The 23449-nt window shown below is 37.0% G+C and overlaps 1 protein-coding gene across 1 annotated transcript in view; it reads right to left on the bottom strand.

The window, feature by feature from the left end:
* MAGI2 (membrane associated guanylate kinase, WW and PDZ domain containing 2) overlaps positions 1-23449 on the bottom strand; it is a 1613703-nt gene that overhangs the window by 255669 nt on the left and 1334585 nt on the right. The gene's annotated exons all lie outside the window — the stretch shown is intronic.

Here is a 23449-nt window from a genome sequence, read left to right as displayed (position 1 = left end):
GTGGTGGTCAAAAGTTTTGGATAAAAACTTTGGAGCCCCAGTACATGGTTTTGTTTTTGGTATCACTTGTCTGAGTCAATTGCCTTTTTTCTTTTTTTATAGAACAGAAAAATATTTTTCCCACTTATCAATATTTTTTATCTATAGCAAGGTATAATTGCAAATGTTCCCAGTATACACATGTAAAGGTCGAGAGCAGAGTTACTAGGATCAGGGATCTGGGACAATATCCTGGCTCTACTGCTTAGCAGACAAGTAATATTGGGGAAATGTGCCCCTGGCTGGTTTGGCTCAGTGGATTGAGCGTCAGCCTGCGAGCTAAGTGTCGCTGGTTCGATCTTCCAGTCAGGGCACATCAGAGAAGGAAAACTCTGACTCCAAAAAACCTCCGCTGCCTTGCGGCATACCTCTTCAGGGGAAAGGCTAAGGGAGTAAACCCCGACAGAAAATCCGGAGCCGGAGTCCCTAAGGCGGTTTGACGTTGTAGTCAACACCGGCAACTCCTGCGGCGCACCTGAAGCCAAGCTGTATTGACTCCGTCTTTCCCTTGGATCCTTCAGCTGCGAAGAGAGGGGGGGTCTGCTGCATGGGCAACAGCAGACCCTCCATATTACCCTGCCCAGGCTCTGTAGCTTCAGCTTCACTGGAGAGGACACTCCAGCGTCATCGCAAGATGTCGATTCAACACGGGAGGAGACAGATACCGGGTCACTCCCGAGTCGGACTGCACAGCCATTCTCGGCGGTGCAGATAGACTCTTAAGAAGCTACACCATCGTCTCTCGAGACGGACGGCTGCCGACGAATATTGGGGAAATGACTTATCTGCTTTGAACCACAGCTTCTCATTTGTAAAGCTGTTGTGAAGATGAAATGAGATAGTGCAGAAAAAATGCTTGATACAGTGCCTGACACATGGGGAGTGCTCAAAAAAGTGTGGAACATTATTAATGTTATTATTGCTAAAATAGGATGGAGGAGATTTGGGACTCTGGCTTGCAAACAGAGAGCTGCCATAGACTTATCCTCTCATCTTACGTAAGTTTAAATTTCTGTAGATCTTTTCAAAATAGGCATCTGTCCCCTCTCCCCAATGAATCATCATAGTTACAGAAGTCCACTGGTTAGTAGTTAACTTTATGATATTAAAAATGCCCTTGATGCAAATTATTCATTACAAAATATATTCAGACAGATAGTATTTCTTCCTTAAAATTCAGGAAAATATGTTTATTTGAAATAACTGTTTTTAAAAAATTCAATTATGACTGAACAACAATTTTATTTTTGGAGGACTGTTCTATCATAAATTAATATTTCTATCCTCATAAACCATAATGTTTGAGAATTGAACTTGCAAATTGAGAGTGTGCCTTACTATGCTGAGGAGTATGTGAGGAATGAAAAAACGTGTTTTCACAGATTGTCAAATAAGTAACTCAACAGACATCAATTTATCAGGAGCATTCTGAAATGGGTAGTGTAAATGGCTAGGGATTTTATTTCATGACATGCTTGCCCATCAAAATTGCAAACTCCAAAAATAAAAATCAGAGTCAAACTATCAGAGTTAAATACTTTTCTGACCTTTCTTAGGTGTCCGTTATTATTTCTCTACTAAATGCACTTAATATATATATAATTCTATTAATAAGACACGCCTGAATAAAACATCATCAACAATAGAGACTTGGTTAACACACACTATTTCCAAATGCTAGAGAGTTGCTTAAAAATCCTAAAGATAAGGAGACAGAAAAGGCAAACAAACATTTTTAGGGATCCTGGTTAGGTCTAATTGTAGGAAACATCAGACTATGTGATTAATCACATGCAACTTTACTCTACAATTATGTCTATCAGGAAGGGTGCTGGTGTAATGGCTGGGACACTGGACCAGGACTCAGAACTGAACTGAGATGCACAACCTCTACTATGAGTTCTCATTAGACTAGGGCAGCTGGGAAATCTTTGGAATCATTTTCAACTGGTTTTGGTCATCCCAGAGAAGTAACTGATCCAGACAATTTCTTTTCCTTCTCATGCTGCCTCTTCTATTTTTAAAGTTATTTATTTTATACATTAAAAAGTCAAAAGAATAATAAACATCTGTGCATGACATTCCTACTATCTAGCTTAATGATGAAATCATTGCTCATATTAGTTGAAGAGCCCTGTGTAGCACCCCTCTCCACTTATATTCCCTTCCTACCCGTTCCAAAGGTAACCATTGTCCTGCATTTGAGGCTTGTTATTTGCATGCACTTTATATTTTTATAACACACCTAGGTACCCAGAAATATGTACCCCTAAGCAATATTTAATCTATAAATAATAATATCCCTAAAATATGTTTTTATATATTTTAAACCTTTTGTAAATAGTATACATATTCATCTTCTCTAATTTCCCTGAAAATATATTTGTGATATTTATCCATTTTAATACCTATACCTCAAATTCAGTAATTTTCATTGCAATGTAGTTTCTGTTGGATGACTACATGACTATTTATTAATATTTATCCATTCCTCTATTAATAGACACTAGGGTTCTTATAAATTTTTGTTTAAAGATAACTTTCCATGGCCCTTGTGCACAGACAGAGAGTTTTTCTGAGGTATGAATTTTGGCACAGAACTGTTGGGCATAACCCACGTGTACTTTCACCTTTTTTAGATAATGGCCAATGGCTGACAAAATAGGTCAAGTCAATTTACACTCCCATTGGTAACATCAGAATTTTCATTGCTTTCCATCTGACACAGTACTTGGCATTCTCAGACTTTTCATTTTTGCTAACTGAAGGGGTGTGATCATGGTTTTAATTTGCATCTTCCAGATTGCTAGTGAGGGTGAGCAGCTTTTCATAAGTTTATCGGTCATTTGGACTTTGTTTGCAGTGCCTCTCATTTTCCCCATTTTTCCTATTTGAATAGTTTTTTTTATACAGTGACCATTTTTCTTCCCATCTGGCATTTTCTGCAGGTGTGAGAGGCTGCACGGTGTGGTAGACATTAAATGGGTTAGGGAGTCAAACAACTTTGGTCTGATTTCCAGATCCATCACTTACTAACTGTGTGACTTTCAAAACTAACTTAAACCCTCCATGACTCAGATTCTTCAGAGGTAATGAGAAACAATAATAATAGCAACTTATTGATCCAAGGTAAATAACAAATGAGGTCATGCAGGTGAAAGGGTTTGTAAGCTATAAACTGTTATGCCGAGGATGATTGCTATCTCAGTAATTACTACCTATCCTAGGTTATATCCAGGACAGTCCCACCAAGGTATTCCCACCACAGTCATAGTCAAGGATGAGTATCAGTTTCTGAGTGGGCAAGTCAAAGGCAGGAAGGTAACAAATGCTACGTCCATCTAAGATTCTCCTTAACTTTAGTCAGTGTTAACAAATGCCACAACCCCCAAGCACAACTTATCCTTTCCTCTGCTATGCCAGAAATTCATAGAGAAAAAAGAATTAAGGGTAACGTTCAAAGCTCTCAAGTCTCCCTACAAGGTCTAAAGAGTAGTTATTTGAATTATAGGGATTAATGTTATCTATTTTTGAGTTTTAATGTGATCTTGCTATTTAGAAGCAGAATGAGAACTACTTGTGGTTCTAAATAAGGCTGCCTTTTATAATTTATAGATATTTTCCTCTTGGAGCAATTTTTCAAGTCATCAAGCGAGTGAATGATAAAGGACTCTACAACAATATCTTATGGAGCTAAACAGATTTCTGAATGTAAAAGATGAGGGATCAGTTATCATAGTTAAAACTATAACAATTTGACAGTATTCAACTGCTCACTTTAAAAAAACATATAGATGCACCCTGGCTGGTGTGGCTCAGTTGGTTGGAGCATCGTCCCGTAACTGAAAGGTTGCAGGTTCGGTTCTTGGTCAGGGCACATGCCTAGGTTCTGGGTTCATTCCCTGGTCCAGTCACATGCGGGAGGCAGCCAATCAATGCTTCTCTCTTGCATCAGTGTTTCTCTCTCTCCCCTTCCTCTCTCCTTCCCTCTCTCTCTAAAAGCAATGAAAAAAAAATGTCCTCGGGTGTGGATAAATTATATACCTTCATCTCTATCTCTATCTATATATGCCTAGACATGCATCATGCCAAAATTGTTGTAGGTGGAGATGTAAGCAAACATTTGCTTGTTCAGATGGAATTGACTGGGAAGGATATTTATAGACTCTGCTGTATGAATGTCATTTACATGTTGTGAAATAAAAATATGAGCCACCTGGTGTATGTCATCTAATGGTGCCATGCCAAGTCCTGGGACAGACTAGGCTTAAGAGCACAAAAAGAAACCTCATTAGGAAAATTGGCGCTAGACCCAACCCTGCTGGCCTACTTAAGAGAGAGAATTGGAAAAGAGTCATTTGATCTTTCTATCTCTCAATTTATTCTTTTATAAAATGGAAATTAAAATATCTCTGCTATTTTCTCTTTCACAGGGCTACTGTGAGAACGAGGCTTGTGAAAGCTTTTAATTTTACTAAAGAAACATTCTCCATTAAAATAAGATGATGCATTTCTTTTGAAAGCCAAGCACACATTTTCATTGCCACATTGCCTGCAAGGTTACCCTGTGTCTTGTATGGCCACTTCCTTTAGGCCATATAGGAACCAGCTGGCTCTAGGGCTGCTAACCTTGGACCTGTTGGTTAGATTTGGAGTGACTGATGAACTTGGCATCCCCATAGGGCTGGTCTCGTAATGTCCTGATTTCCAATTATGGAAGGAGCAAGCAAAGGAGAGTGAAACTGATAGAGCAGGAGGTTTAAATCTGCGGGACTCTATGGGAAAATGTTCTAAGATAATTGGCTTCTTTCTTAGTCATGAAAACCAGAATAGCATATTGGATACCTCTTGCGTATTTCATCATCTTGGATAAAATAGGGCCCTCTTAAAGCATGGCTAAAAATGGGTTTATTTTTATACTTTTCTCTGCTTCCACGTTTTTGAGTCACTGTGGCCTGCAGAGTCTTCCTTTCAGCCTTTCACACTTACCACTCGCTGTCTACCTTGCTTAACCACCACCTTGGACCAGACAAGAATAATTTCTTCACACTTCATTCTTATCCTATAGTCCTCTCTATTAAGTTCAAACTACTAATCTTTAAACCTAATGTTTAACACTCTTTGACGAAAGTCTTTCCAACTTATTTTTGTCTTGACCACCCAGTAAGTTACCATTCTTGTAAAGATCTTTACTGTTCACAATTTACAGCTTGCTGCTTGCCTTTTAATTGAATTCCGCTATTTCTCCACCATCAAGTGCACTTCTTTACTATGTGTATCTTTCTTCCCAACTAGATCATTTCTTTCCTTGCCTCTTCAAAGACATTTGTTATTCCTCCTTAGAGTGCTCCTGTGTCATATTTGTGACTACAGATTACTCTCAGACTTTATTCCCTAGTGGAAAGTTTCTACCTGTTCCAAGTTTTCTTCACAAAATACACAGAGTATCATTACTATGCTGAGAACTCTTTAGGTATTTAGGATAAATTCTTATTGAATAAAGGATAGAGAGATTTAGTCAGGGGAAAACTGGAATAGATTTCATAGCCAAAATTACTGCCTTTAGTGTTTCTAACTTCCATTTGTGCCAAGTCATATAGATTTTTGCTAAGAGAAACAAAATTCTCACTATTTCCATCCAACCAATTACATATACCCTACATTGAAAAATTACTATTTTTTAATTTCCTCTCCAGCTAAAAAGATTTGATTGACCTTTATTTTCTGAAGCTTGTATTAGTTTGTGTTTTTAATAATAATAATAAATAATTTTATTATAATAGGCTATTTTATTATAATATTTCATTTTCACTCTGTTCTACAACCCCCACAAACATAACAAAATTTGACATTTACTTTTGGGGGTGTGCTATGCATCACTTCAATTAAATTGAAAATAACTGCTCTTGATAAAATTTCTTTTCCACAGTGAAGGATTGTTGCATGTCAGAGAGACAAACAGAACTGAAGCTGGGCCTCCTTGGGTTGCTCTTTGAGCAGGTTATGCAACATCAGTTTCCTCAGCTGTAAGAAGGAGATAACAATATCTGTTCTGTCTACCTTATAGGAAAGAGATGTTTGTGAAATGTCCTGTAAATGGTATAGCACTGTAGCAATCTACATATAGAAATACACATTTAAAAATTTTAACAAATGGCTGACAATGACTGGAAAGTTAATATGTCCTAAGGACGAGAAAGAATAAATAGTTGCAATTTCAAATATTTAAAAAGAAATGGCTGAACTTTATTAAAGTATTTGGTAGTTTGCAGAAATTTGAGAGGACAGTTATGTTCATCCTTGTAACTAAATACACTGTTTCCCAACAAGAAAGACTAGTGCCTCATGAAAAGATCCTTGAATTCTTGTTTCCTTTCTGGAATAGAAATAAAATGTGGTCAGGATGGAGGAGTCAGAAAGACAAAGGCATGTCTGAACTGTGTGGAAGCAGCAGTGCGGTAGTGGGGAGAACTTAGAACATCCAATTGTGTGGGTCTTGGCATATTCTCAATTATTTCATGTAGAGAGAAAGGTCCAGAGATAAGTGCCCAAGGGAATAAGTGGTCCCTTGTCTTATTTTCTCAGGTTTCCTGATGAATCTATTAGAGGATGCTATGTCCCTCATTGTCCCAAAGTTTTTCCTTATATCTAATTATAATGTCTTTGCTAAAAATCAAGACTATTTCCTTGACTCTTGTTCTTATAAAGGCAGAAGTATTATTATTTTGGAATAAGTTACAGCATTTTCTAAAATTCCCAAACGGCCTCTAATTTAGAGTGAAAGACATAAAAAGAACCATCCATTGGCTCTGGCTGGGTAAGTCAGTTGGTTAGAACATCATCCCAATATGCCAAGGTTATGGGTTCGATCTTCAGTCAGGACGCATACAAGAAGCAACCAATGAATGCATAAACAAGTGAAACAACAAATCACAAATAAAAAAATTAAACCTTGCTAAAAAAATAAGCCATCAATTGAAAGAGATTCCACCTTGGAGGTTCTGGACCTTACTGTGGTTCTACTGACCTTAAATATCTGTCTTGCAGATAGCATTATTGCAGACATCCACCAAATTATGCAGAAATGCAAAATCAAATATTTAGGTTATGAAAGGCACCAGAGACAGGACAAAATACCTTCATTAGAAGAATTTTAGTTTATTAATTCTTACATGCTACATTATAAATGATGCTGTGAATGAAAATGAGCTGTAGTATTAAAATAAGGTTCAGATAATATTTTCACCTTTTTCCCCCCTACATTATGAGATAAACTGTGGCATAATGGAGAGAGCTCTGATTTAGGTGCCAGGAGGTTTATGTTCTTATGTGAAGTATGCCAATAATTAGTGCTGTCTACACATCTCTGGGTCTTATCCCTCCTTTATTCATTAATTTATTCATTCAAGATCTGTTAAACTCAACTACTACTGTCAGTTAGATACCATGTTATAAAAAAAAGCTGAACCAGATGATCTAAGGTATTTTCCTCACTCTGACATTACAAGGCAAAAGCTTTTGGATTCTACCTCTTGGACATTTCTTCATTTGGTTTCTTTCTTTCTTTTCCTACTTCCACCATCTGAGGACAGGCCCTTACTATCTGTTGTACACACTCTGCAACAGTCTCTTAGCTTGTCTTCCTGATGTCTTAGCAAAAAAGACTAGGGAAGAAGGGAGCCTAGCATATGGCATAAATCAATGATCTCATGGGGCTATGGGGTTCCCTAGTCTCACCCCATTTTGGCCTCTAGGAGTACATGTGGTTGCTAAGAAACCTCCTCCTGGCCAGAACTGGCTGAAGAATTGGGGGCACATCAAGGGCATCAGTGTCAAGGGCGTGAAGAGTAGGGCACTGCCTTACACCTGCCTCCCTGTCAATTCATCTCCCGAAATGTACCTGTTTTTGTTCTTTCTACTTAATCTTCTTCAGTGCCTGCTCACAGGGAGTGAATTGAGGTAAAACTTTCTAGCACAGCTCACAAGGCTCTCTGTCTACATTTTCAGGATCCCTGCATCTCCCCAATCTACTCTGTTTCAGTGGGTCTAAGCACTGGGCTGTGCCCCTACACAAGCTCTGTTCTTTCCAGTCTCCTGCTTCTCCTCTTCCTTTGTCCCCACTAATGAACCCAAGCCCTCTTTAAAGTCACCCTCGGAGGCCAGCTCCACATTTTCGACCATCTTTCCGACCACCTCCTATTGTTGAGTGTGTTGTTCTTCCTGACAATTTAATACTTCAATCCATTCAATTACATGAACAGCACTAGAAATTTCTCTGACCACAGTGACTGCCATTTTAATATAGTGAATATTTATCTGGCATTTACAAACTCTGTATTGCTAATCCGTACAAAAGCCATATGAGATAGGCATTGTTAACTGCACTTTATACATGTAGGAACTGAGCCAAGGAGGGGTTAACTAACTCCTTGAGAGTCACATTGATTAGGTGAGATTCAGGAACTGAACCCAAGACTTCAACATGAATGTTAAAAACTTCAAACACTCCAGGACTCATTTTGACTTGGGAAGCCTTTTGTGTCCCTCAAATCATATGAGTCAGAAACCTAGGTAAATGTCTAATTTCTGAATATGAATATTGAGTAATAAACTGCAATATTCTCTTAATGAGCTAAATTAATGGAGAGAAGCAGTGAAGCAACTAATTACAAACCAGGGGAATCCATTGCAATAGCTGAGTCCACTTTCTGCAGCCCTCCAAAATATGCTGTTTGGAAGAGGGCTTTGAGAATGTCCAGGTAGGGAGATGACAGGGCATTCACTGTAATGCACAAAACTCTGTAACTATCATGAAACATAAGCTCTAGTATAAATTATTTCAATAGTTGTGTGATCTTGGTTAAGTGAGTTAACTTGTCTTGGTCTAATTTCCTTTTTTGTAAAATGGAAGTCAGAAAAGCTTTAAGAGTTCTTACATCTGGCGAGAATGTGGAACACTTTCCCACTGCATTCATATAAGGTGTTGGGGAATTTCCGCGATGCAGTTAGACAGGTAAGTGATGGGGCTCTGGGACCTCACCCCAAGGTTCTTGGATTTTCTGTAAATGGCAGCCAGTTACTCCAACATTATAGGCAGAAGGACACCAAGATCTTAGCATAGCCACATATTTCTCAAAAGAATGAAAGACTTCTTAATCACATTTTATAATTTCATCTTTGTGACCCAGTGCAGATGCCTGATTAAAAGTCTGGTTTGAAAAAATCATGCTAAATCAGCAAGCAACCAACAATTACTCCCTGGCAGATGTGAATTAGCCTGACGATCTATTTACATTTCTTTTGTGTTTGGCATTGAATGGTAAGATACATTTAAATGCTTGAATTTTACTTTGTTGGAAAGGAGAAAGAAAACACATTCTAAGAGAATCTAAAGACACTGATTGTTTGCTGATCTGGCAAAGATGAAACAACACTTCAAACTGAAACTAAGTAAACCATGAAAGGAAAGCGCAATAAACTGTTTCTTGCAAAGCTCCAGAGCAGAGGTTTCTAAATAGCTCGCTCACTTTAGGAATTCAATAGGATAAAATAGTAAATTTGTCATTTCTCTAACACAAGGTAATGAATTTTAAACACCAAAAAATGATTAATAAGTTTTCAAAGGAACCCTATAAAGTGAAAATAGTCCTTGTATCTAAACAAACTTATAATTGCACTAGAAGAAAATAAAAAGAAAAGACTTTAAATATCTTAAAACCCTTGTCAGGATGTGAAACTTACAAGAGCAAGATAAAAATATTTTAGAGTTCTGCCCTCTCCTATGAGTTAGAAACACACAGGAAGGCAGATGCATCACAGAAATATTCTCAACCACACATAGCCCCCATGAAAACTTGATATGCAGAAGGACCTCATTTTACATGGACATTAAGCAACGTGCATGCTTATTTTCACACAGCGTTAACTGTATTCCTGAACAAGCATGATGAAAAAATAAAAAATAAAAAAACAACAACATAAATGGCTCCTAGAGGCCAACGTGGCATGACCCATCATCATCTCTGATCTTACTCTAACTCCTGAAATGCTGGTGGAGAGTTGGCTGGGGCGGAGCAGGAACTGTCCACAGACGTGCTTTCCAACAGTTTATTCTACTCACAAATGTCAATTTCCAGTCATTCTGAGAGAGCAAGAAAAATGAATAACCGGGGGGGGGGGGGTATTGGTGCATTTATTTCATTTCAGACTGCTGCCTCCCATCATATAAATGGTTGAAATTACTTATAACTCTGAGTGTATTTGCTACCTGACCTACCCAACTACACATACTTTTAAGACAGATAAAAGTAGTGTTTTTAGTCAGAGGAAAGCAGGATTCACTTTTGACACTGTGAAATCAATATACAAAATGGGGGGAAAAAATCTCTATTTTGTAAAGTTGTTCCCTTGAATTGCTTTTGGAAAAAAACCCCCGAACTATTTGCTCCAATGTGAGCCTGAGGAGGTGGGGGTGTCTATAGTGGTGGAGCTGCTTGGCCAAGGGAGCTCTCACCTCTAGATTTCTATCTATGTGGCATTTCTGGAGATGGTTCTGGTTAGTGCTTTCACCGCAAGCCAATCAGCCATCCTTAACCAGTAGTGTAACATATTAGATTATGTTGATCTCCTCTTTCCCTCCCTTCACGTGAAAAATTACAGAGCTTCTGCTGCTTGCTGAAACAAGAGCTGCCAGAATATTTCTCCCATATGGATTTCTGAACTGGAGCAGCATTAAATTGCTGAGCTTCATAAAAGAGCTGGCAGAAGGAACAAATGTGCCATGCTAAAAATGTGACCATATATTTATATTCTGCACATACACTGGTCCAAGGTTTGATGAGAAACCCCTTCTAACTTGTTAAGAGGGGAACAGACTTGGCAGATGTGAATTTTCCCTGACAGACTTTGATCGTTCAACCTTGGATGCTTTTACTTTCAATTTCAGTTTCGGAAGGAGCAATATTTTATATGAGTATTGAGAGGTCAGTCTTCCCATTGGGCCATATACACTAAAGATTGCCAATTAAAAATCCCTCAAACACATGGCTAACATGGAGAAAAAATTTTCTTTGGCTGTACTGAAAATTTGAAATCCAGAGAAAGATAGTTATTATTTCTTTGGGTTATGGGGAGAGAAAGGGAAATCAATTTGGTATCTTATAATATCAGAGATCTGGAATATCTTCCATAGAGAGAATATCCCACCATTTCCCACTCTATGCTAGACACTGTACACAGATTCTTTTGGGGATGAATAATGTCACTAGTCTAGGAGTTCCAAGAAAATATGCAGCAATTTCCCTGTAACAATGGGGGATTATTCTATTCTCAGATACAATGGACAAATGGCACAGAGAAAAAGAATCTATCCCTGCTGTTCTCAATGTTACAATTATTAAATTTTACTGAAGATGACTGAAATAAATGGGCAAGGAATTATCATCAAAGATTTTAAGTTGTCCCCTTTTACTGCCACTATTGAATATGTACCTATGTGAATATATATGCAATAGATCCACATGTTTATATGTTAATTTTCTCACTTAAGGATTACAATAATTTTACCTTTTAACCAAATATGGTTAATGACAATCAAAAACAATGAAAATTTCTGGCTTCTCAAACTTAAATTTAACAATAATTTTATAATTATAGTATTAATACTTTATTTGATTTCAAATTCCTGGAAATCATAGTAAAGTGCAAAAATCATAACCATAGAGTTCCAGATGAATCAATTGAAAAGTGAAAGTTTTATAGTCTTGATTTTTTTGGGAGGGAGGTATCCAATAATCTTTTTTACCAAATAAATATGTTGTTGGAGCTCACAGAGAAATGCGCAAATTGGCCAATAAAAATAGCTACTATTTATGTGCTAAGAATAATAAACTGTGTGCCAAGAACTCTGCTAAGCGTTCTATAGACTTAATCTTACTTAATCTTTGAAATAACCTAATGGAGAATACACTGTTCCCATTTTATAGAAGTGATCATGGCTTAGAGATGCCAAATACCACAGATACAAAGCGGGATAGCTGCCTTATTGCTGTTGTGCTAGGGGTTACAGTCAGGTTTGTGGATATTTGGTTCTCTGTGCAAGAGTATTTATAAAATTTTAAGATTAATTTCATCTATTGATTTGGCACTTAAGAATTAGACTACATTAATTATATGGAATTTTATTTACTTGATTTCACATTTTTGACTGCCTGAGTTGAATAGCTATTTCAGCATGATGTAAACATACATGATATTTTATCATGACATATCAGTCTTGTTTTTATTTAAAAGTTCTAGCCCACATGAAGAAATTACCTAGTGACAGAATTTTAATGGGCTGGTCAGCCTGCCCCAGAAAATTGAAACAAAATGAAGACAAAAAGCCAAGCAACAGAGGACTGCTGGATATACAGATTTGAGGTCATAAACATCTAATAAGTACAACAAAAAAGAATGAAAATTATTTTCAGGTATTTTATGATATGCTTAAGCTCTGAAAAAACCTGGCCTTTGTGCATTCTAAAAGGCAGGAGAACTATTAGGAACTATGTAGTGCTGTTGCTCCTATGTAGCTTCATGTTATGTATTCCAATTAACTGAAATGAGGGTAAATAATTTTAAAGGACCTAAATGTAGAAGGGGCAAATAGCTCATTAGCTAACTGTAAAGGTATCAGGTTCCTTGGGTCCAGAACATATAAAACAGATATACTGAATTTTTAAAAATTTTGTATACTGTATTTCCAATTTTAGCTCCAAAGACAGGCTAATTTTTCTATGTAAACAGTAACCAATGATTGTTGAAGGCATGTGATTGTTACACATTTCCATTTTGAATTCCACTCATGAAGCTGACACAGGGAAAGCATAAAGTCATACTTCACATCCCTAATTACTGCCCCTTGGAAGCAAGAGATCTAAGAATCTAGTCTATGAATAATATAACAGTACTCTCAGCAGATCATAAATATTTATTACTACATCAAAAGTTTGACAGTCAATCTTTCAATAATTTCTTCAGCATAAAAGACTTGAGTCAGAATCTTGGAAAAAATATTAATTAAAATTCAGACAGCTCTAAAATGATAGAAAGTAGAAATAATATCAGATGTTTTCTGCTAAGAAATATCTTTAATTTTTTGTCTTAGTTTCATTTTCCCCTATGGGTTTGATTGCAGGTTCTTAAATTTATTCACCTACTAAAGATGCAATTATCTACCTGCTTTGTGGAGAGAGAGTAGAGCTAAAGTCCCTTTTTTTTTTTTTTTTTTTTTTTTTGGTGAAGGCAAAGGGAATACCAAAAATAAACTTCAGTAATTTCTTTCATTTAATTAAATATTTTTCTTTGTTTAGCCAAGTTTTTCTCATAGAATATTTATTAATTTTTTCTAATCAGGAAGGATGTACTAACACTATTTTTAACAATAACTTAAATTACTAACTGAGGTTGGTTGAATGAATACATGCAAAAGATAAATGTAGTTATGGTGTATCTTGTATATCCTAAATGTATGAAATATACAATATTGTTATTTTGAGTATTTTACAAATTAAAGAAATATTTTCAATGTTAATCTTGTTATCTGTGAAAATGGTCATGCTGTTGGCATGCATAAAAATTCATGGTATGAGGGAAGTTGTGATTTGTGCTTGGTAAATTCTAGTGGAAAGGGCGGTGGACTTGCAGAGGTGATGGGCTAGAGATTCACATTTTGGAGTCATGAGAATAGAGATCTAGGTCTTAAGCTTTCACTCACAGAAATCTCTTGTTATTTCTTCATGAATTTTGTATTTAAAATGATTTTTCAACCTTAACTTTTTAATTAAGCAGTAATCAAGTAGGTTACTCTATTTTCACTAATTTAACTACTGATCAGAATTTTTAATTAGCATAAATCAACCAGTGTAACGCATATTAGGCTGATGTAGTTTTTAGTCAAAATACAATAATTTGATGTTCTAGCATCCATTCAATAAATATTTATGGGGTCATTACCATGTACTCTGGGAAGGGCCTAGCAGGTACGAAGATAAATAAGATACAATTCCTAACCTTATATACATACTATGAACTATAAGTCAAGTTAGCGAAGAAAACTAACATATATTCATCATGGGTAAATGCATGACTCCTTTATAGTATTTCAGTGAAATATTAAAAATAACCAGTGCTCACAAAAGTACCAAACAAGCCCTGGCTAGGTGGCTCAGTTGGTTGGAGCATCGCCCCTGTGCACCAAAGGGTTGTGGGGTCCATTTCCAGCCCGGCAGGTACAGGAGGACACCGATTGATTTCTCTCTCATGTTGATGTTTTTCTCTCCCTCTCTGTCTTCCTGTCTTCCTTCCGCTCTCTCTAAAATCAATAAAAACATATCCTCAGGTGAGGGTTAAAAAAAAGTACCAAACATACTAAAAAAAAAAAAAAAACCAGAAGACATTTACCTCTTCTTTTTGGAGTGAAGTAGAAAGCAGTTATCCTTATTTCTCATGTGTGTAGTGGACATCCAGTATGGCAGTGACACAGAGTAAGGGCTCAAGGACGTTTGTTGAATGCAAAAATTAGTAGCCATGCAACAATTCAAGAAAGTACTCATATGAGCTATGGGAAGATAAGCTGTCCAAATAGGGTGCAGTCCGTTTTGGGAAATCATGTTAACTCCAGAGGGGCAGTCCCAGGGAAGGAAGCCAATGAGGGAGATATCAAAAGAGATGGTAAAGGAGAGCCGTAATTGCAAAGTACCAGAGAAGAATGGCATTTGAAGAGGAACTCCTCACCTGTTTCCAATGTGACAGGAATAGAACAATAGATTGGAGAGTGGCCATTGACTTCACCAGTGGGTGGACCTCAGGGACATTTCTAAGTTTAGTTTCAGGAAACTGGAGAGGGAGTGAGTAGTGAGAAAGTGGACAAAGTGGTTGTCTTCCCACTATACCTAAGAATTCTGGTTAAAAAAGAAAGGCAGAAAATAAATGGATAAGTAACTAAAAGGGGCAGACAGGAGAGAGAAGAGAAGGAGGAAGTAGGAAAGACACAATATTGGCTAAAGATCAAAGAATGTGAACTTGAAAGTTTAACTAGAATTTTAACTTCAGAATGAAGAAAGGACATCTTTTTTTTCCTGACTGTAGAGGGGAAACAAAAGTGTAGTAGGAACAATAATAAAATTTTACCTTCACCTATATTTATAAGAAAACTCAACTCATTAACTCAGCAAAGTAGGGTGAGAAATGGTTATCTTGTGGAGTGGGGCAGTGACAGGAAATTGTAGCAAAAAAAAAAATTTTGCATTTAAAGATTTTTTAGTGTTCCATCATATAAGGCACCATTAATTAGCTGGTGATTTCATGCTCTGCTGTTCCTTAAGGCCAGGCTTTGGAATAGGAGAGAAACTGTGTCTAGTGAATTGAGGTTGTCTTTCCCACGAATTCAGATAAGCAAAAGCTTATCATTGAAATATTTCAACAATCACCCAGATGCCTCACCTTGGATTTTGTAGATCTGGATCTGTATGGTGTTTACAAGGTCTCTTAGGAAATACAAATTAAAGAAGAGATTACTACTCAGATACAGATGTGGAAGATTTTTTAACAACCAGTTTACTTTATAAAGCAGATTATCCTTCATAATCTGGATGGATCTCATTCAATCAATTGAAAGGCCTTAAGAGCAAAACCAAGGTTTCCCTGAGGAGGTAGATATTCTGCCTCCAGACAAGCATCAACTCCTGCCCAGGCTTTTCCAGCCTGCTGACTGCCCCATGGACTTTGAACTTGTCAGGTCCCACAGTTTTCATAACTCAATTTCTGCTGATTCTGTTTCTCTGAAGAACACTGATGGACAGACCAAAGCCCAAAAGTTACTAGAAAGAGTAGGTCTGATCTCGTATTTCTGGCACTACACAGTGCTAGCTGCTTATACACATTCATTAAACTTTTTGAAGGAAAATGTAGATGGAGGCGATGGGCAGGGAATACATGACAGGGGAAGTAGTTTCACACCACTTGATTTTATTAGTTGACTTCTACTCTTTAACTGACATACTGCAGCATAAACCTTGCATCAGGTCACATTCTTTGGATTAATCACAATTATTCAGTCTTGGGATTATATCTCCTATTGACTCAAATTGTGGCATTGGACCCTTCAGTTAAGCATATAGAGATACAGTTTATGTCCGGTTAATTTAGGTTAGATATAGTCTGAAAACATTTGCCTAGTGGATGGTTAAAACCATTCCAAAAGGAGAAACTGGTTTGTCTAAGTCTACTACTTTGTAGGTAAATTATAATAAACCATGCCATATACTATATGTGTATATATTTATATTTAAATTTTTCTCTTGTGTCCTCTGTCTTAGATACAGTCTTAATTTACTTACCTGTTAAATGTTACACATTATTACATTGTGGCAATGAGATAATTATTTAATGTTGGATTAAGCATCTGTCTATCTTTAGTAAAAAATGAAAAGTACTCCCAAATTTTAGCATGCAGAAAAGGTTATCTTTTTTACCAATTCCCTTATTTATAGTCTAATAACATGAATTGAATAGAATAACTAGTCACTGGCTTTTAAAAAATCACTTTTAGGACTTTTGGGTTACTTTGCTGGAATCCAGGTTTACTGTTTTTAGCCCAGTTATAGATGCTATGAACTACAGCAATAACCGCTTTAGGATAGACATTAGTTTATGGAAGATGCTGATCTATGATTTAATCAGTTATCTGAATTAAACTCAAGCTATGTCATGGTTTTATAAAATAATTTCATAGACATTCTCTCCCATGAATTTGGAGAGTATTGTTTTTATGAAATTTAAGATATCCTTCCAGAGGAGCACAAAATTTAAAGTCATTTATTATAGACATGAAATGTTAATAAACATTTAAAAACAAGTGTTCAGACAACTCAGCTACCAGACATTGCTTTGTAGGTATATTTTATTTATTCAAGTTAATAAAGGATGTGTTTGAAAATTATCAGACTGACCTTGTTTCTTGGCAAATCCTATCTTGAAGTCTCTAGAGTTAATTCCATTGCCAGCCATTCTTTTCAAGTACGGCTTGTTATTATTCTCTTGAAAACAATTAACAGACTGCCATACAGAATAACATGTACTTTGTCCTGAAATTCTTTATTAAAAAAGGCCCAGAGAGCAGGCTGACAGCTGTTGTACAGTGAAGGGATTGAGAAAAAAAGAGAGAGAGAGAGACTCATGGACATGGACAACAGTCTGGTGATTGCTGGGGCAGGGTGGTGGATAGAGTGGAGGAGGGTATAGGGTCGATAAATGGTAATGGATGGAGACTTGACTTGGGATGGTAAACCCACAATACAGTGTACAGATGATGTGCTGTAGAATTGTGCATCTGCAACCTGTATAATTTTTTTAACCGGTGTCACCCCAATAAATTCAATAAAAAAGGAAAAAGATAAATACTAAATAAGAAAGAAAGAGTCCCCAAAAACAAAGTGGTTCCAAACTTTGACTCTTGAGAGTCTTAATTTCTGAAGAACTTTTTTTCTGTACTTAAATTTTTAGATATTCAATACTAAGACAACACATTGGGCTAGGAAAATTATTTTAAAGGGAAATCCAGTGCCATTCTTACATTAAAGCCAGAAGCCTAACCCTTCTACATTATTTCCATTGGCATCTATTTTGAGAGACAATGAGATGTGATGATCAATTTGACATATGCATCAGTCAAATCATCATAAAAGATGAATTTTTGTTTGACATTTGGGGCTTATTAAGGTTGGAAATCAAAAAAGCATTATGGATTTTCCTTTTTTTAAATAAGGTTTGAAATCAGTAGGATTTTCTAGCTAAATATCCTAATTGAGCTAGCTTTATTAAATCAATTTGCATTATTGTATTTCAGAATTTTTATAAAATGAATATCTTGCCTAAGTAAGCATAGAGCTAGATTAGGAATTGTGTACAGGAAATTACATATCCACAGAGTCCACAAACTTTTCTAAAGCTGCAGTGTAAGGCAAGGGTGAGTGAACTTTCCCCAGAAAAAGCCAGATAGCAAATATTTTCAGCTTTATGGACTATATGGTCTCTGTAGCAACTACTAAACTCTGCTATTGAGCACAAACTAGTCTATCACTTTATGTAAATGAATGAGTTTGGCTGTTCCAGTAAAACTTTATTTACAAAAACAGGCAGTGAGCCAGATATGCTCATGTGTCAGTTTGCCAACATTTGTCCTAAGGGAAAGTCATGGCAAGATAAACAGTACTGCTTCTTTGGCCTTTCAAAAGAATATGGCACAGTGACTCCAAGTGGTATCAGCACCAGGACAGGAAAAATTGAGGTAAGAGAGCATCAACTATTAGATGAGTCTGTCTCCTTTCATATTTAGTATATTCTGAAGTTGTTTTAGTACCATCAATAGTACTGTATAACTTTATGGAATTTCTATGTGCCATCTCTTATCAGGAAGACTATTATGTTTATTTTATAGAATAAAGTGATTGTTAATCAAAGCAATTAAGTGGTACCTGACCCATATCTTCTGATATCAAGTATTCTAAGTTTATTCTTTTTAAGAAACTCAGTGAAAAATTTTTAAGAAGAGTGAGTGAATGGGAGAAAATCTAGAACATGTAAACCAGGCAAATGGCCTATTTTCAAAAGGGAGAAAATATTTCTAGAAACCACAAACAAGCAAGCAAGACTTGTTACTTTTTAAGCATAGATTATTAGAAAAAATTTTCACAAACACTTTGAAAAGAAATGGATAGTGACTACAAGCCAGAATAGATTGACTAAAAATAATTATTTTTAATTAACTTTATTTCCTATATGAAATAAGGTTATTAGGACAGTTCCATAGATATAGAGAATTGTGAACTTAGCAAAATAATTAACATAAAATCCTTGATGAAGTTAAGCTGAAGACTGAAACTAGCTGATAACATTTAAATGGTATAAAGAGTTGAGTTTAGATTTTTGAAACAATGAAAAGGAATAGAAAAAAACACCTAATGATTCCCTGAAGGACATCAGGTAAAGGTTACAAGGACTGAGATTTTGATTCTACTTTAGGAAGAATGTTTAGCAATTATGACTCTGTAATGGGGTGAGCCAGCTCATGTAGTGGGACATGGGAGAGACAAGGAGCTTCGGAGCTTCGGAGCTTCAGGGCAGTGCCTCCCATCTTTAATGTTCATATGAATCACCTGGAGGTGTTGTTAAAAAGCAATTCCTGATCTTGTTGGTCTGAGGTAGGACTTGAGATTGTGTGTTTCTAACAAGCATCAGAGGTGCTGCAGTTGTGGTCCAGGGCTGTTCACACCACACTGTAAGGCTTTAATGAATGGATTTACGAGTCCTCCGTAACTGGCCCCTCTACTTACTGCTGAGTGCTTTTGGAACTTCTTTAGTCTCATAAGAAACTTTATAATCTGTTTAAATGGAGATAATACCTATATCTCATAGGACTCTTAGGAGGATTAAACAAGATTATGTAACACTGGCATATAGTGAGTACCTAATGCATATCAATTTCCTTTCCTCCTTCACTTTCTCACACTATTTGAGCTGAGGTGAGATGATCACCCAGCAGGGGGTCTGAAAAGAGATCCCTGTGTTTTTCATGTCTCTTACAGACAAGATATTATCAGCGGAGAAAGATGATGTTCAGTGGCTCACCCCTCTCCTTTCCTGGTTTTCACTCTGAAGTAGATAGATACAGCTTTGGTATCCACCATTATCCACAGCCTCTCTCACTACCCCCTGAAATTTGTTTTGTAAAGCAGGTATTTGCTGATTGATCATAGGTCATTGGGCCTTGGATTTAACTAAAGGAGCTACTTCCTTCTTTTTAAAGGAAGTAACTGCCCCAAATCACTTCCAAATTTCCCAGAGCACCATCCCGGGCACAAAGCAGACTTTGTCCTCAACCAGAGGTCATTCTGCTTTCAGCTCAGATTCCTGGATGTCACTCTGAAACCTGTGAACTCACCATTTTTCAGCTGGAATTTAGAACTGCTATTGGGTTTGAAGACTCCTTTTACTTTTTCATGTGCTTATTGACAGCAGTTAAGCACTGTCTCTTGCAGTTAAAGATAGCGCCTTCCATTGGATCAAACAGAGGAAGAATTTTCTCTGCATTGTCTGTGCTCACTTATACAACTTAGCCTCAATGGGAGGGAACACTCTGTACACACATGTGCACACACACACACACACACACACACACACACACACACACACCACCGACTCTCCCAACTCAGAGGAATCTGCACAAGGGACTACACGTCAGGCTCTCTTCTTCTGGCTCATGCCTATCAGTTTGGGATCATCAGTTCCTGCCTGGCTTCTCTCTTCTTCCTTTCTTAGCTTCAGCCAAGATGCCCTGAGGGTCACTTAATTTAGGGTATAATTCACCTGGCTGCTGTAGTTTTAAGTCTGATGTTCAGCCTAGACTCTCATGCTAACTAAATGTACTTTTTAAGAGCCAACTTCTAGTTCTCACTTGACATTTTAAAACTGAAAAAAATAGTCAATTCTATTTTAAAATAGAGAACGTGCAGTTTTATTCTTCAGTTGCTTTCTAATCTAGGCTGCTCTATCCCTGGGAACTCTTGACAAATACACCTTTATTCATGTGCCCACTCCTCTGCTCAACCCATCAGTGTTTGGACTAAGAAAAGTAGAGCTCATCTTTTTCATAGAGGCCTTCATTTTGGAATGTCTACCTACTGTTTTCCAGTATTTTTTCTGGTACTAGGGAGAAAATAAATAGATCCTTGTCATATGTCAAACTATGTACCAGAAGTTGTGCAAAACTTTTAATATGAATTATCTGATTTCATCCACACAGAAACCCTATAGAGAGAATACTCTCACTATTACTGAAAACAATACTGTTGTGTCCTTGTTTGGGAAATGGGGAAACTGAAGATTAGTGAAAGGTTGGTATCTTGCCCACAGTTACCATGGCCAGCACTCCTAAACTTGATGTGAAGTTCCAGACGAGAGAAATCTAATCTATGGCAATAAAAATGAGAGTAGGAACTGCCTAGTGAGATTTAGATTGACTAGAAGGGGGCACAAGAACACTCTCTTGGACAGTGGTTCTCAACCTTCCTAATGCTGTGACCCTTTAATACAGTTCCTCATGTTGTGGTGACCCCCAACCGTAAAATTATTTTTGTTGCTACTTTATAACAGTAATTTTGCTACTGTTATGAATCGTAATGTAAATATCTGATATGCAGGATGTATTTTCATTGTTACAAATTGAACATAATTAAAACATAGTGATTAATCACAAAAACAATATGTAATTATATATGTGTTTTCTGCTGATCTTAGGTGACCAGGTGAAAGGGTTGTTTGACCCCCAAAGAGGTCGCGACCCACAGGTTGAGAACCTCTGCTCTAGGAGAAGTAAAATATTTAATATCTTGATTTACATGGTCTAATATGGGTGTATGTATTTCTCAAGACTGATTAAATTATACATTCAAGTTATATCCATTCTATGTAAATTATATCGATTTAAAAATGAACTTGGAAAATTGAACATTTTAAACAGATAAATATTTTCTTTTAAATTTTAAATTATGTTATTACTATCAGTCAAAAATATATCAAGCCCTAAATCAGCTTTTTTTCTTTATGTCACCCTGTCAAGTTAAAAGTATGTTGTTTTTGTTGTTAAAATATGCTCCATTTCCAGAGTCTGCACACTTGAGTCAAATTTTAACATTGAATTTCAAGCACTTTTTAAAAACACTCAAAATTATAAGCAACCACAGAAAAGAGGAAACTATGTGATGAGAGAAAATGTTAATTATTAATGAGCTTGACAACAGTCATCATTTTACTATGTATGTTAAAAAAATCATGTTGTACACCACAGGTATACACAATTTTTACAAAAAATAATTTTTATAAGATTTACAAGATAAAATGCAGTTTCTGATCAGGACATCTGAAGTAAAACCCATGATCCTGCATTTGTGACAAACTCTCAGGTGATGCCAGTACCTCTGGGTTATGGGTTGTACTTTGAGTAGCAAGGCTCCAGATCTCAGTTGATACCTGAGCTTGCACATTAGAAAGACCTGGAGAGATCCATGATGGTGGAGGAGTAAGTGGAAGCTACACTAATCTCCTCCCAGGACCAATCTGGAATTACAACTTAATTGTGGAGAAATCATCTGGAATAACCAACTGAACATTAGCTGGAAAGAAGTATTATAACCATGGAAAGACATAAAAGGCCGCTTCATCATAATGTGACCGGTAGGAAGTGTAGAGATGCAAAAGGGCTGGATGGGCTCCCATGGGTGGCAGCTGAAGGGACTGAGAAACATCCCAGCATCTGGGGGTTCCCCATGAGAAGGGCAGGATCTAAACCCCCCACCTGGGCTTCCCAAGACTACAGCAACAGAGTGGAAAGTAAAATAGCATCCAGCTGTGAAAAGCAAAAAGCCACAGGGTTTTTTGCTGGCCTGAAAGAAACAGTTGGAGACAAAGAGCTCTTAAACGGATCACATACAAAAATAATTTGGCACCCACTTACCCTGAGCTTAAGTAGAGGGAGGGCAGAGAGGACTAAAGATGCTTGGGGAGAATTTGGGACGGTGGCTTTGAGGAGAGAACTGAGGGAGCAGCCAACAGGTCCCAGTGCCGACTCATTCGGCATACGGCAGGCAGACCATTGATCTCCAGTGGTGTCAGCCTGAGGGGAAGCAAAAGGCCTGTCTGCAGGAATTTATCTGCCACATCCTCAGTGTTTAAGCCTGACAGCTGATCACAGATTAAATAGATTAACAACTAAAGGAGACAGACAAAGTCAGTAGATCTCTGGTGGTCTCCAACAGGATGCTTAGGCCCAGACTGGTACACGATCTGATGCCATCAAGGGCAGATCCAGGAAGTTCAGATCAATCTAAGATGCAGCAACAAACCAGAAGAGTCACTAAAATGGGGAGATGGGAAAATAACCCCCCATTGGAAGAAAAGGAGGAATCTCAAGAAGGAGTGATAAATGAAATAGAGGTAAGCAAACTATCAGACATGGAATTCAAAACATGGATTATAGGGAAGCTCAATGAGCTCAGCGAGCTCAAAGAAAACTACAAAGAACTCCAGGCTAACTACAAGGAACTTACTGAGAATTACACCAACATGAAAAAGGACATAGAAGCTATCAATAAGGGCCAGGAGGAAATGAAGAATAGAAGTTCTGTATTGAAGAACACAGTAGAAGGAATTAAAAGCAGTCTAGAGAAAGCAGAAAATAGGATCAGTGAGCTGGAGGACAACATAGAAAAAAATGCCCAGACAGTGCAACAAAATGAAGAAGACTTAAAAAGAATGAAGAAGCTTTAAGAGAGCTGAAGGACAACATGAAATGTAATAATATCCATATCATAGG

The sequence above is a fragment of the Furipterus horrens genome, unplaced genomic scaffold (genome assembly GCF_987537825.1).
Source record: "Furipterus horrens unplaced genomic scaffold, mFurHor1.1.pri manual_scaffold_9, whole genome shotgun sequence".
In the NCBI taxonomy this organism is placed as follows: Eukaryota; Metazoa; Chordata; class Mammalia; order Chiroptera; family Furipteridae; genus Furipterus; species Furipterus horrens.
The sequence above is the reverse complement of the archived record's forward strand: the minus strand, read 5'-3'. Positions and strand labels throughout refer to the sequence as shown.